Source organism: Drosophila takahashii, chromosome 3R, assembly GCF_030179915.1.
Source record: "Drosophila takahashii strain IR98-3 E-12201 chromosome 3R, DtakHiC1v2, whole genome shotgun sequence".
NCBI lineage: Eukaryota > Metazoa > Arthropoda > Insecta > Diptera > Drosophilidae > Drosophila > Drosophila takahashii.
The window spans coordinates 13,055,754-13,069,263 of record NC_091681.1 but is presented as its reverse complement, the minus strand read 5'-3'; the positions used below and the strand labels follow the sequence as shown (position 1 = coordinate 13,069,263).

Here is a 13,510-nt window from a genome sequence, read left to right as displayed (position 1 = left end):
TGTTCCTACCAGCCCACAGGTGAAAAAAACCAAACATACAAAAAATTTCTCATTTGTGACATTTTGGTTACTATAGTAGACATTTTATAAGGATTTAAAACTAGATGTTTAATTTAATAGAATAGAAATCTAGATATTTTAGATACAAATTTTTAAAAAGTCACTACTTTGGATTTCAAAAATGAAAAGGTTAAACTGCTGAAAATTTACTTTCAATCCATCTTTAAAAAACTATTTAGGCTACTAAGCCATATTTTACAAAGCATTAAATTAAAAATAATATCATAATTAGGTTTCACTATAATACATTTTTTTTATCTTAACAATTAAAAAATGAAAATATTGTCATTCAATATTTATTTCATACCTACTAATGTTGTCAGATGGTAGAGTCTATTGGGGTAACAGACTATTAAATATAAACAGATGTTTCCAAACATGTTTTCGTTTTCAGTTACAAGTAGTGTTTTTATCGAGTAAAGAAAAAGTATATATTTATGTATGTAAATTAATAAAAAAAAAAACTACCCTTGTTATAATAAAAAATACCATTAAAGATAGCTATAAAAAATTATCCATTACCTAGTCAACTAACAAATTTATAAAGCTATTTTATGTTATGTTATAGTTCTATTCACTTTAATTCGGTAACAGTTGGGTTAAACCGACTCCAATCAATATTCTTTGCTGCTCTCGAATCGAGTTTGTTGCCTAATCAAGTTCAGACAACAAACACGCACAAGTACAGTGGCTAAAAAAGCTCGGCAAAAGAATGTGTTAAATTTATTTTGGCAAAATAGATAACATTATGAGCAAGTGTTGGTACCACAAGCCACAAATGGAATGAGGAAATTAGTTAGATAAACTACCAGTTTGTGAGTCACTTTGGGTTGGGCTATTTCCAAATCGAAACTCATAAAAGCTCTATTAAATTCACATTAAATAAATGCAAATGGGATTCCATAGTAAAGAAAACTTTTAATGTGCTATATAAAAAAATTATATTGTAGAAAATAATTAATGTAGAATATTACTTACGTTTATTGTCAATATTTGTTTAGTATCGAAACAAGCCATCTTGAAACTGACGGATTTTCAAAAAAATTGTAAAGAGCCTTTGTTTGTTCACTAACTGCATTGATTAATATCAGTTAATCATGTATATTCTGGGAACTAATAAACAAAAAGTTGATTAAAGGGTTTTACAGCTAGCAGTAAATAAATCAAGATGATGCCTTTCAGTGGAATATTTTCCAAGATTATTATTTAATAACCACTGTGCCCTCTTCCATTTCCTTGGCCAACCCCCCCGCCTTTATTAAACTCTCGCCCATCTGAACAACCTTGAAAAACCAGCTTCTATTTTGTTGACTTTGTCGCTGGTTTGGCCACTTCCAGTAGAGATTCGTTGCAGGGCCTCTGGATTGCGACAGAGTCGAATTGTAGACAGAGATATCGATATAGACTGCGACATCTTTGCCCACCCAAATCCCCTCCTTGAACCCCGTGAGGCACTTTTGCCACTCGGTTATCTGTGGAGTGGCTTTCGCTTTGTTTTGCCCATTTCTGATGAGTGCCATCCGGGGTGTTTGGCTATTGGCAGGTTGGGCATTTAGCTTATCTCTAAGTGTCGCTTTTATCAAAATCTCACGTAGTTCCCAGATAGAAAAGGCGCCCCTAGGGCAGCACTTTCCATGCAAATTCACTGATTGCCTTCACTCACGTAGCACTAAATTTACCAACTCAAATGATTCGTTTGGCCCTTGTCCGCACAAACAGCTAAAAAAAAAAAAAATACTAAATACAAAGAAAAGCAGAAAGTAAAAATCGATTTTAAATGCAGTGGCGTGCTTTACTTTTACTCTCATTGTGGCAGATTTATCTGGCCAGTAAAAAACTTTCTTCTTTAACTTTTTCCCTTTACCTCATGGAAAAAAAGCCTCTTTGTGGGTCACAATTTGTTCCAACGCTTCTTGGTACTGTTAAATCTTTTTTCATGTCTGAATGTATTTACTTTTTACGTACATTTCATTGTCATCAATTCTGGCCCCAAAAGGTCAGCGCCTTAAGCGCACACTCGAACCCAAACTCGAACCCAAACTCGAACCTCCATATTCTGGCCAACACTTCTTTTGGCAACTCGTTTCTTGTTTGCGCTGAGGCCGTTGCCATTGTTCGATTTTGTGTTGCCAACTGCTTGCGTTTTCTTAACAATTTTTATGTCATTTGCGCAATTATATGGCAAAACAGCAACCTCAGCCACAGACCGAAATGGCCGAAAGTAAGTGGTTAGATGAGGTAAGGCTCGTTACTCAAAAATGAGTAGGAGGTTGGCTAGATAATTATCCAAAAAATATAATTATGTGCCTTTAGCTCGGAGGAAATTATGGTTTTGGTTTTTCAACTATTATATATCCAGATAAAAATTCATTTTGTGTGCGTTATAACAAGCAGTGGATGAAAAATATTTAATCATAATAAAATATTATTATTTCGATTTTTTCAATATTTTTAATAAAAATTCCCAAATTATAGTTTGTTTTGACTTAATTCTTACACTTCCTGTCAGCTTACATGACTTTATATAATTCCCATGCCTTTCTTGGGACATCTTAAGGCACGCCCCCAAAAACAGATAGAGGTCTGGCTTGTTTTCTTTATCACGCCCTTTGTTTACCCAAGTTGAACAACTTACCATTATCATTATCACAAGCAAAAGGCAAGACAGGAGGATCATTAATATGCGGCATTGTTGGGGTCTTAAATGGGCTTGGCTAAGAGCGTGGGAGCCGGCTCAACTTGGCCAGAATCAAGTATCGGGCTGAATGGCACTGCATCAAAATGCAAGTGCCAAGTAGTTAGATTCTAACTATGCGGTAATTGAAGTGGTCAGTCATAATGATCGTCTTAATTGAGGTTCAACACAATTTACAGAATTTTCAGAACCTCACTGAGTCGAACTGGACATCAAGCTCCTCTTGATTGAGTCAGGTCAAAAGAATTTAAATGGAATGAGCTTCTCCGATATACTTCTTTATTTCTCTGATTCTCTAATTCTCTCGTTCTCGTCTCGTAACGGAAGCCTCTGAGCATGCATATATTAGTAGTAGTCTTTCTCCTGGTCTGGGGACTTTGAATTGAACGACATTTGCATAAATTGCGTCGCCTCCATAGAACGTGTTTAGAGAGCTTGACAAAGGGGTATATAGACTCCAGGAAATCTACTTTAAAGACAAGCTGAAGGAGAGGATACCCCGCAGCAATTAAGAAATAATAGATGAATGAGGCAAACTGTCAATTTATGATGTACTTGCAGAACGTATTTTCCACGTTTGAAGAGAAGAAATCCATTGTATAATAGGCTAGGCACTTTGAAATAAAATGGAGGATATGTTTAATACAAAAAATCTTGTATTTCATATTAATTTAGCTGCCTTTGTTCCCACTAAAATGCAATAATATTACCAACTCCCACCAATAACTTAAATAGAAATCGATAAAAATGGATTTGCCTTGAATTGAGTGGGTCATTACTATATAATTGTAGCAGAAAGAGGACACGTGCAGCGTGGCGGCTTCGCTGATTCACTTTTGACCTGGCCACGTGCCCGGAATTTCCCTCGTGAGGGGTTGGTTGGTTCATACATACGTGTATGACCATTGCATTGCGGAGATTAAGCCCAAATTAAAGAAGGTTTAATTGCACCACAAAAACGAGGGGTGGTGCAAGGAATTACTTTTGTATTCACCACTCCAGAGACAAAAATACTGAAACAAAGCGTTTTCGAGGGCAACTCATGTTATTTATGACTCTATTTCCCTAACTTAACTAAACCAGGGTGAGTTTTCCGGCCAACCCCGGAAAAGAAATGTGGCTTTTGCATTAGTCATTCAATGGAAGAGTTTTGGTAAGAGCAATCGCATTGGCACCCTGTACAGTTGGGCAAAGAAATAATGCCCCAAGAAAGCACTTGAAAAACTTTGTTTATACCAACAGCCAAAGGAAATCACGTTTGTTTGCAACCAGCAGCAGCAATTTCCCCTAAACAGGCAGCCAAACAAATAACAAAGAAATTCCTGCCGTGGGAGATGAAATGCAGTGAAGTTACACGGAAAAATACTACACAGAAATAAAATTCGATATGAAACACTGAACCTTAAAATATATCAATAAAAAGCCGATATGTTTTATGTCAAATTTATGATGCAAAAATATCAAAATGATAATTTAACTTATCATATAAAATCATAATCTCCATTCATATTAAAATGATATGAATAACTTGATCTTTAAAAAATAAAAAAAAATTGACCAGCACTTATCGATCTGATCTTTTGTCAATTTTCTATCTGTGTATGTACTATGCATTTCCTATTTTATTTTGTATTTTCAAAGAGAATTCGACTGTTGAAAAATTAGTGTATTTAACATAACACTTTCATACTTAGCCAGCTTGGTTCCAACGGAGAACCTGTTGCCATACTTGTTGATCTACAACTTATTAAAGACAACTTTTTAATCCGTCCATAAAATCTCAATATTTTTCTTAGTGCATTCCGTCAGGCATCAATTGTGCCTGATGTTGTTGTTGTGCAATGCCAATGCAACGCTTGATTGGGAATTTTAGGGGGGCATAATGGAAAGGGGATGCGCTGTGGGATTGCAGGGCAAGGCTGAGGTGAAGAAGAGCTGGCACAAGGTAAGCCCTCTCGATGATTAATCAAAATAAAAGAACTGAAGCGAGGTTAGCAGAGAGTCGAGCGGTTCAGAGAACAGTGAAAGGCCAAAAGCAATCAAGTGAATAAATAATCATAAAAACGGAGGACAAACCGAGCTTGGGGATCTTAATGGAAAATAGCACTCTGCAGCTCATTCTCCTGCTCTCTTTCGGTTTTGGTTAATTTATGCATAGAGCTATTGGGATTTTTGTTGTGCACTGACTAGCATCAGTAATGGGATGCGACAACAACAGCGGCAGAAAAAAAATTCGCAACGGAAATGCGACAGCACGCTAGAGTGAATCCGGGACAAGCTGGGAATGGACACTTAAATAAATGTATATACATAAAAATGTTGAATTTTAAAGTATTTGCAAAACCATCTAAAAATGCAGTGTAATTATATGGAACGAATTTCGTTTTATTTTAAATATTATAAATATGTTTTGAACATTTCATTGTATATTACAAATATATTATCAAAGATCGATAGCATTTTGAACTAAAAAGTTTGAAATAAAATGTGTGGGATTTTCTACTCCATCATTGTAAAGGGGTTCTTCAAAATCTGTGAGTTGGTTGTTGATTAGAGCATAAGTTTCTCTCAGTGCTAGCTGGAACCTCTCTTCCTGGTTATGGTCAGTGAGCTGGGTCCGGACTCAGATTTCGGTTCGTTTCGTGCCTGGACAGTTGCTAATTTACCTTCATTGTGAGTCATTTGCGAACTTTTTGACTGTTGCAGTTGCATTTGCAAATTGCACTTTTCGCAGTCCGACGCACTGAGAATCACTCATGCTCATCAGTCGGTCTCTTTTTCTTTCACTAGCCCCCTCTCTTTCTGGCATTGCGTAGGTGTGTTTCGTGCTTATTTTGAAAACTAAACATACGTTAAAGAACTGCGGCGACATCATCTACAATGATGACGTAGCCACTTTTTGGGGTCACTGAACTGTAAAACACCCGATTTCTGTTTACGCTCTCGTTTTTTACAAAAGTTTGTACAAGTTTCGGTTAACAGGGCTTTGTTGCTGCCATCTGTAAATACATTTTATTTGTTTGCTTTACTTGTTGGGAGCTTGCACTATTATAAATTACCGTAAAATGGATTAATGGATTAATGTGATAAAACCAATTTTAGAAAAGTGTTTAATTAATATTAAATAGCATAATAGATCTTATGTTTGTTCTGCTTTCAACGCTTATTAATACATCTTTCAGCTTTTTAGGTGCACACTTAATCTTTAGCCATAATATTATTTTAATTAATTGCCTATTGATTTTTAAATTTTGAAATATTACTAAAAAAAAAAAAATTAAATAAGTGAGAAACTTTAATGACTCATTTTTAAATTGTCCAATCAATTTTAAAGTCAATGAACTGAATTTCCATTTTTTTCTTTCCCATTTTTTATAGTCCCATTCAAATTGTGTTAGGTCAGGGAATATGTTGTCACATTATGTTCCCACTATGCTAAACGCTTGAGGTAAACCTCAAAGAGCCATCTACCAAGTATTAGAGGCTCATGTAAACAAAACGAAAAAATAAAACTAAACCAAAAATGTTCGACCCATAAACACCAAAACGGAAAAACAGCGCCAGCCGTTAGCTAATTGAATTAACATGCCGGCGCTAATATCTTGTGGGTTCTCCTTCTCTCTCGACTTTATTTTTATCTCAGGAAATTTCGTGTTACACATTTGGAGGCTGGTTGCATCTTTTATTTTGTTTTATTTTATTTCATTATACCCTCTGGAATCTCCGAAGCTCCCCTCAATTTATCGAAGAGCGATAAGCAGATGGCGATGTCGCCGCTTAGCTTCTTACTTGCTATAGTATGTAATATATTGAGAGCAGAGCCAACGAACCATAAAGTAGCCCCCGACGGTCAAGAGTTTGTGGGGGGAAGGGATTGCGGAGATACTCTCCACGCGAAGAGCTCGGCAGACAAAGCCCAAAGATTAGAGCAACAGCTCCTCTCCTCCAGCTGTGTGGATTCCATTGTTCGGTGGCGTTAATTAATAAATGTGAAAAACAAGAGAGGAGCGAAGATGAAGACGGAAAAATAAGACAGTGTCAGCGAGCAATGCAACTTTTTGTTATATAATCCGCAATGTATTAAGTTACAAAATATTTGGAGCTAAGAGATAATATTATTATTACGAATTTGAATTACCATTCTCAGAGGATATCTAAACGAAATTTGTAGAGTAGCGGAAGAGACAAAACTTTGACTCATTTTCCATTTTTTATGACTAAAGAAATTTGCCTTTTTTCTGAATTTAAAAAAAGATGTGTATTGAGTTACGAATCAATTGAAACTGGAAGATAAAATAGTTTTAACGAATTTGAACTATCATTTTTTGGGATATCTAAAAAAAAATTTGTGAAATAGTGGAAGAGACAAAAATTTGATTCACTTCCTTTTTTGTAGGACTAAAAAAATCTCTCGGTTTTCTGCATTTTTATCATATATTTTCGGTTCCGCTTAAAGGAAGCTTCAAAGCGATATCGTTTACCACAATTTTAAAATAGTTAGAAAAATATTTTTTATGATTTATAAACTCCAACATTTCTATTTAACTTTTAATAAATGGTCTTGAATGTTCTTAAATATAATATTATAAAATTTTATAATATTTTTAAAAATTAAAAGTAAAACTGACAAACGACAGTTTAAACTGTAGTTCAAATGTTTTTTGTTTAATTTCTCAAGTGCCCTGCTTGTCATAAGTAATGGTTATACCTAGTTACCTAAGCTCCACTTGCACTTGGCACGTGTCTACATCTTTTCTTTGTCGGCCACTCATTAACTGACATTAGTTAATTGCGGTTATGCAAAGCATGAAGTTAAAGTCAAAAGGAAAGTTACTCACCATTTGCTGCCGCTATCTGTGGGGCTATTTTATCGGGGGTAATTTTGCCTCGAACACACCATACCCGGAATTCTTGCAATAAAACTTTATTTTATTAAAGCTCCCTTCAACACAACATATCCGCCGGATGCACATACGTACTCGCGTGTACATGCTCGTAAGTATATGATACTTACAAGGCACTTGGCGAGCTGATAAAAAACTATTTAACATCAAGGGAGCTTATTTATATAAAGTATTCTCGTAGAATTTATGGCATTAGGGTCGATTACTTTTATGCGTTCAGCATGGAAAAACAATGAGTGCTAGATGTTAGGGGAAAGTTGGCTATTGTTTCTGGTCTATTAGGCATCGAAGGGAAAGTCCATTACATAGTTCGAGTTAAATTATTAAATAATAGCCATTTTATTATTTGCAGGTTTCTTAAATTCTTAAACTTTATAAATTCTATCGTTAAATATAAATTTATTTTTATTATATTATTTATTTAAAGATTTATTTATATATTTATTATATAATACATTTATAAATAAATTAAATATTTCTATTTATTCATTAGGTGTAATTTCTGAATAACGACTATTTTTATTGGATACATTTCTGTTTTCATAAAGTATAAAATGTTTTTTTGCGTCCTTGTATAAGTACCTGTAATAGTATTGTCACAGTCACTCCTTTAATAATTCCACACCATTTTATCCTTCCCACAACGTTTTCAAACAATTCCACTTGTATTATACATGACTCATTTGGCTTACCACTTACACAATGAGCACTCGCACCTTGAGCACGCCACCGTATTGTGGCTAACCCCACTAACTTAGATACATTTCGAGTTGTTAATAAAGACTTTGTGCACGTGCACTGAGTCAACTTTAGCTATAGAAAACACCATGAATCACAATAATTTAAGACGCACTGTAGATCTTTGTATTGTTTTGTTTCTCGTACTTATTATTTAATGGCTCGACGGCTACTGACATTTGATTGGTCGCGCTGGCAATTAATGCCGGATTACGTAAAATGCCAATTACGCGTTGCAATTTCATCAACTCTTCATGGAGCGTAACCAAAGAGATGTAGAGCATGTCGATGTGTCCACCGCTAAAGCTTTTCTCCGGCTTCCAGTTCTGACTGATCCGCTCCAATTTCCTGCCTCGAGTTGCCCCAAATTCGCAAACTGCATCGATTCCCCCACCTGCAGTCGTCGATAACAAATCGCAAACAAATATGCAGCCACGACAAGCTGTCTCGACCCCCCTCCTTCTGTAAACATACAAATTGCTGAATTCCAAAGAGCCCCTGGATTCCGTAGATTATTTGTTATTTCGTGCATAATTGCTGGCAGAAAATTTTGGTCAACTTGACGGATTGAACAGTGGGCAATATTGTCAATTCGGTTGGCAGTTGAACGAGCAAACATTGTGCAACAACAATGTTTGTCTGGCGGACGGAAGGCTTGGTTTGTGTGCTATTAAACAAATTCAAACATTTTATGTACGTTTATGGGCTTTTCACCCCAGTAGTTTTAAAAATGTTTTATAATAAATGCTCTCTTAATTCTTCTTCTGCTTCTCTTAATTCAAATCGAACAATTATCTTGTCTGTACAAACCAATTGAAATATTGAGGATTATATTTTAAGCCGTCAACAATTTGTATTCATTTATTCAACTTATATATTTAATATGCAATTTTATATTTTCTGAAATAGTCTATGACAAATAAAATTATCATTTCTGAAATATCACCATCACATCAAAAAGTTTGTGATTCATAAATTTCAATTGAACACTATGATAAATCAATTAATATCAATAATAGCTATTTTTTCATAGATTGTTTCTGACTAAGAAACTGGGAAATTGTCGCTTTAAATTCTCTACTTATTTTTTAAAAAAATATGAATCAGAAAATAAAGCAAATTGTTTCATAAATAAGTTCATCTGTTGATAAATCTGCTTTATGATAATTTATTAGATATTTTATTTAATCACTCAAGATAGATTGTACATATGCTAAGTATATTTAAGATTCTACTACCAGCCTTTCTCTCAGTACATAAGTGGAGCATACTTCCTGTCTTGACCGCGCACCGTAAATAAGCTTAATTTGATCAAATTCCCCGTTGCGATAATCGGTTTAATTACACACTAGAACAAGGCATCGGTTACACGCGTGAATCGCGGCTAAAGCTAAACTATCTGAGAAATGCGTGCGGTGGCAGATGGATGCAAATTGCGGGCTGTTGACAAATCAAGCTTAGACTGACGGCCACAATTGTGCGCCGCATGAAATCTAATAAACAGCATCAGAAAATTGCTCAACTCAATTGGGTCAACGAGGTGGCGGGAGGGCTTCTCTTCCATTGGCCCCTCAGGGTTCATTGACGAAGATTCATTTGCCATGCTTTCGTACGAACATATCTATATATCTGTAGCCCATCTTATTCATAGGGCGGAGTGTCTCATCGTCTCATTAGCATGACAGCGAATGCGGCGTTTCGTAGAACTGGCTGGTGAATCATTTCGGGCACAACTCTGGCAAAAAAAAAATGAATTACAGGCCGAACTGGTCAGTCCAGTCGCCAGAAAAAATACATTTCAAAGATGCTCTTATATTTTCGCAAAGGCGCCAGCGACTCAAGTGATCGTGCATGCTCTCTAGACTTTTGGCGGGATTAATTAAGCACAAAGAAATAAGGTTAACCCAATTAGCTTCAATTACCTCCGCGAAAACATGCATGTAGATACGTTTTCTTGACCCTCGGCCAAGTCATCGCATCATCTTTTCAGAGCACTTCCGTCTTCAGTTAATTGTACAAGTAATGGTCATGCTATTTCCAATAGATCTTGGAAAGCTTTTCGGGTTTTCCACTCGTCATGCTTTTTGGCCGAACGCTTTCATCAGCCATCAGTGAAAAGAAAGTTTCATTGATTTCGTAGATTACATTTTTACCCGATTTTCTTCTCGCCTTTGTGCTTAGATTTCACTTTTATGATGGTTTTTGGTACAACCTAAAAAATATCGTAATTGATGTAGATTTTCCTGGGTTTGCCAAATTGATCGCGAAATGGTTGAATTTATTTTTGATGGCCAACAGTGTTGGGTTTTCATGCCCTCCAGTTTTAAGTCATTTGATATTTTTCGGAAAGTGACAGACCATGACTTTTTTTCTTCGTGCTTGAACTGGAGGGCCGAATTCGAAACTCGCGTAACTCAACTTGAACCTTACTTGTGAAGGCTTTTTTCAATTTAAAAGAATATTAAACAAATGTAAAACATTTTATTTAAAAATTTATGATTTATTTAGAATACCAACAAATATTTGTTCTGAAACATTTGTTCTGAAACATTTGTTCTGAAAAATACTTATTTCTTTTTTAAATTTCAAAAATGCATTCTGCATTTAGAAGTATACTTAACACATTTCCTTGGGTTCCTTGGATATTGAGCTGCTGCAGCTGCTGCGTCCTTGTCACTGCCTAATGTTGTTCTTGGAGGAGGAGTTCTGGGAACTGTTGATGTGCCACTGGATATTTATTTCCATGCGGGTCCTGCCCTTTTCCTTATTTTGTTTTGTGCGCCCGCAATTAATTTCCAGCCAGATTCTTTGTTATCGATTGCGTCAAAACAAAAACAAGAAACAAGAAACATGCAAGGCCTTAAAGGGTGTTAATTTATGCGTCCTTGAGCGATCGCTGGGGTATAACCACTTGGCCAGAGATAAGAGCAAGCCAAACGGGCCCAGATGCGGATGCAAGTTTATCATCTCGTAGATGCAGATACATTTACTACGAATTTCTCGAGCCCAGCTCAAATTTGCTTTTGGGCTGCGTGCTCGTCGGGTCTAAGCCCTTAATGAGTGTCCTTGGGGGTTTCGAAGTACGGAGGGTTACACGTCCGTGACACATGCCCCACATGACCCATTGTTCTGGTTATTTTTCTTGTGAATTTCTGTTTCCATATATTTTTCGTTTTTGCTGTTATTGACGTTGCAGGAAATTTCACCAGCGAAGGGGAGTGCAATTTGCATTTAAGCGAGTTGGTTCAAGGTGTGTTTCAGTATAAAAGTGGGCGAGCTTTGGGTGGTTGGGGAATGGGAAGGAGGCGTGTCTGGATATTTTAGTTTGAAAGTGTTTTCATTTGAGGAATTCTCAGCTTTTATTCGTTGCATTAAACACAAGCTTGCAGCACTTACGCCCGCTGAGTTTATTACATTTTCTGCCAAGCGAATTCCTTTTTCATTTCGCTTTTTTTTCTGTGTCGCGCTTTTAATTTATTACATTTCCTGTGGGAGGCTGCAGACGCCTCCCTTTTTCGCTCGCTTAATCTTGGTCTTTAATTAATGTCCCCTCGCTTTGGTCCTTCACTCCTTCAGTCCGTTTGTTAATTAAAGCAAACGCATTGCTGTAATTAGCAATTATATGGCCGTAAATGCAGAGACCCATCAGCGAAGAAGGACAGATCCGGCATTTCTTTTGTGAAGCTCCTGTTGTGACGGACTTCATTGAACCATCCGCAGTCACAGCAATTAGTTGGACGCTTGACTTTCGCATTTTCAAGCAGCAAATACTTATAAAAAATCATCACATATATAAAAGAGCAAATCAATTAAATTCGTTCAGTGAACCCGTTTCGACTGCCTTTTGTGGAGCTGGTGTGCCCGCCCAACCGGATAAACTCTAATGGAACGAGATGCCCAAACTCATATTTTGTGCAAAGAAAACAAAATAAAAATGCCAGGCTAACCACTATCATGACAATTAATTGGCAACAGATTCGGCCAAAGTTGCTTTTCCTATAACCACTCGCCGAACCTGAATGCGAAATTATTGTTTGCTGACCATATGGGTGCGATTGAAGTGCAAATTTCACAAATTTTCAGCTGCCTTCTCATAAAAGTTGCCCAATTCATGAAACAATTTTATGTTATTTATTTTGCTTTCTGTTCGGAGTGAAACACAATGGATACCATATTGGATTCGTTTTTTATGCAACACCTTTCTATTTATGGGATCTTTATGAGTTTTGGTAAAATAAATAAATAATAATAGTCCAATTTATTTTTAATTTAAAACTCTTATTTAATGTTAGTCTGTTCAATTTGAATAAAAGAGATTTATTTCACCTTGTATATACCAATTTGTGTAACTTAATTTGAAGGTCACAACCAATACAATTCAGAGACCCAAGCATTGAGTTTATTTCTCTTCCACCGCAAAAAATAAATAACTTCATTAAAATAAATTTGCTTTCATTTTTTGTGGCCCGTTCTTTTCTTTAATAAAAAAATGTTTGCTCTTCCAATTCGGCAGCGGGTAAACAAGCGCATGTATCTTTTTTGCTGCCCTATCTGTATCTCTGGAATATATTCCCCTATAATATGTATACCAGAGGTCTGTTGTTTTTTTGCTTTTTGCAAAGTTAATTGGCAAAATTTTGCGCTTCCCATCGGCGACCGCAAAAACTCAAGTTAACCAAGCGAACGACCTTGAAAAGTTGTCTGTCGGTGGGTAGAAAAGTTTGACGGGAGCCGGGGAGTGGAAATGGCAAATGTGAAAACCCACAGACCGCCCAAACTCGACTCGTAAAATGTTCACCCGAAACCATTTTTCCGCTATACGATAAATGATATCGATTTCACTTGAAGCTAAACAACAACAAGTTGTGGGCATTAATTGCTGTTGTGACAAAAGAGTGAGGGTACACTAAACAAAAATCGCTATTGATAACAATATTTAAGCTTTTCAAAAAAGTTCTGAAATCCTATAATATAAGTTTCTAATTTAATTGACTTTTTAGAGCAAGAAAGCATTAAATATGATTATTATAGTTTTATATGAATATGAATAAAAATATGATTTAAATATTTTTCGCGTGGGTACTTCTCCGCCCATAAAATAAACTCAACCCAT

General features: G+C 36.0%; 1 protein-coding gene across 1 annotated transcript in view; it reads left to right on the top strand.

The window, feature by feature from the left end:
• Meltrin (meltrin) overlaps positions 1–13,510 on the top strand; it is a 37,914-nt gene that overhangs the window by 826 nt on the left and 23,578 nt on the right. The window lies entirely within an intron of this gene.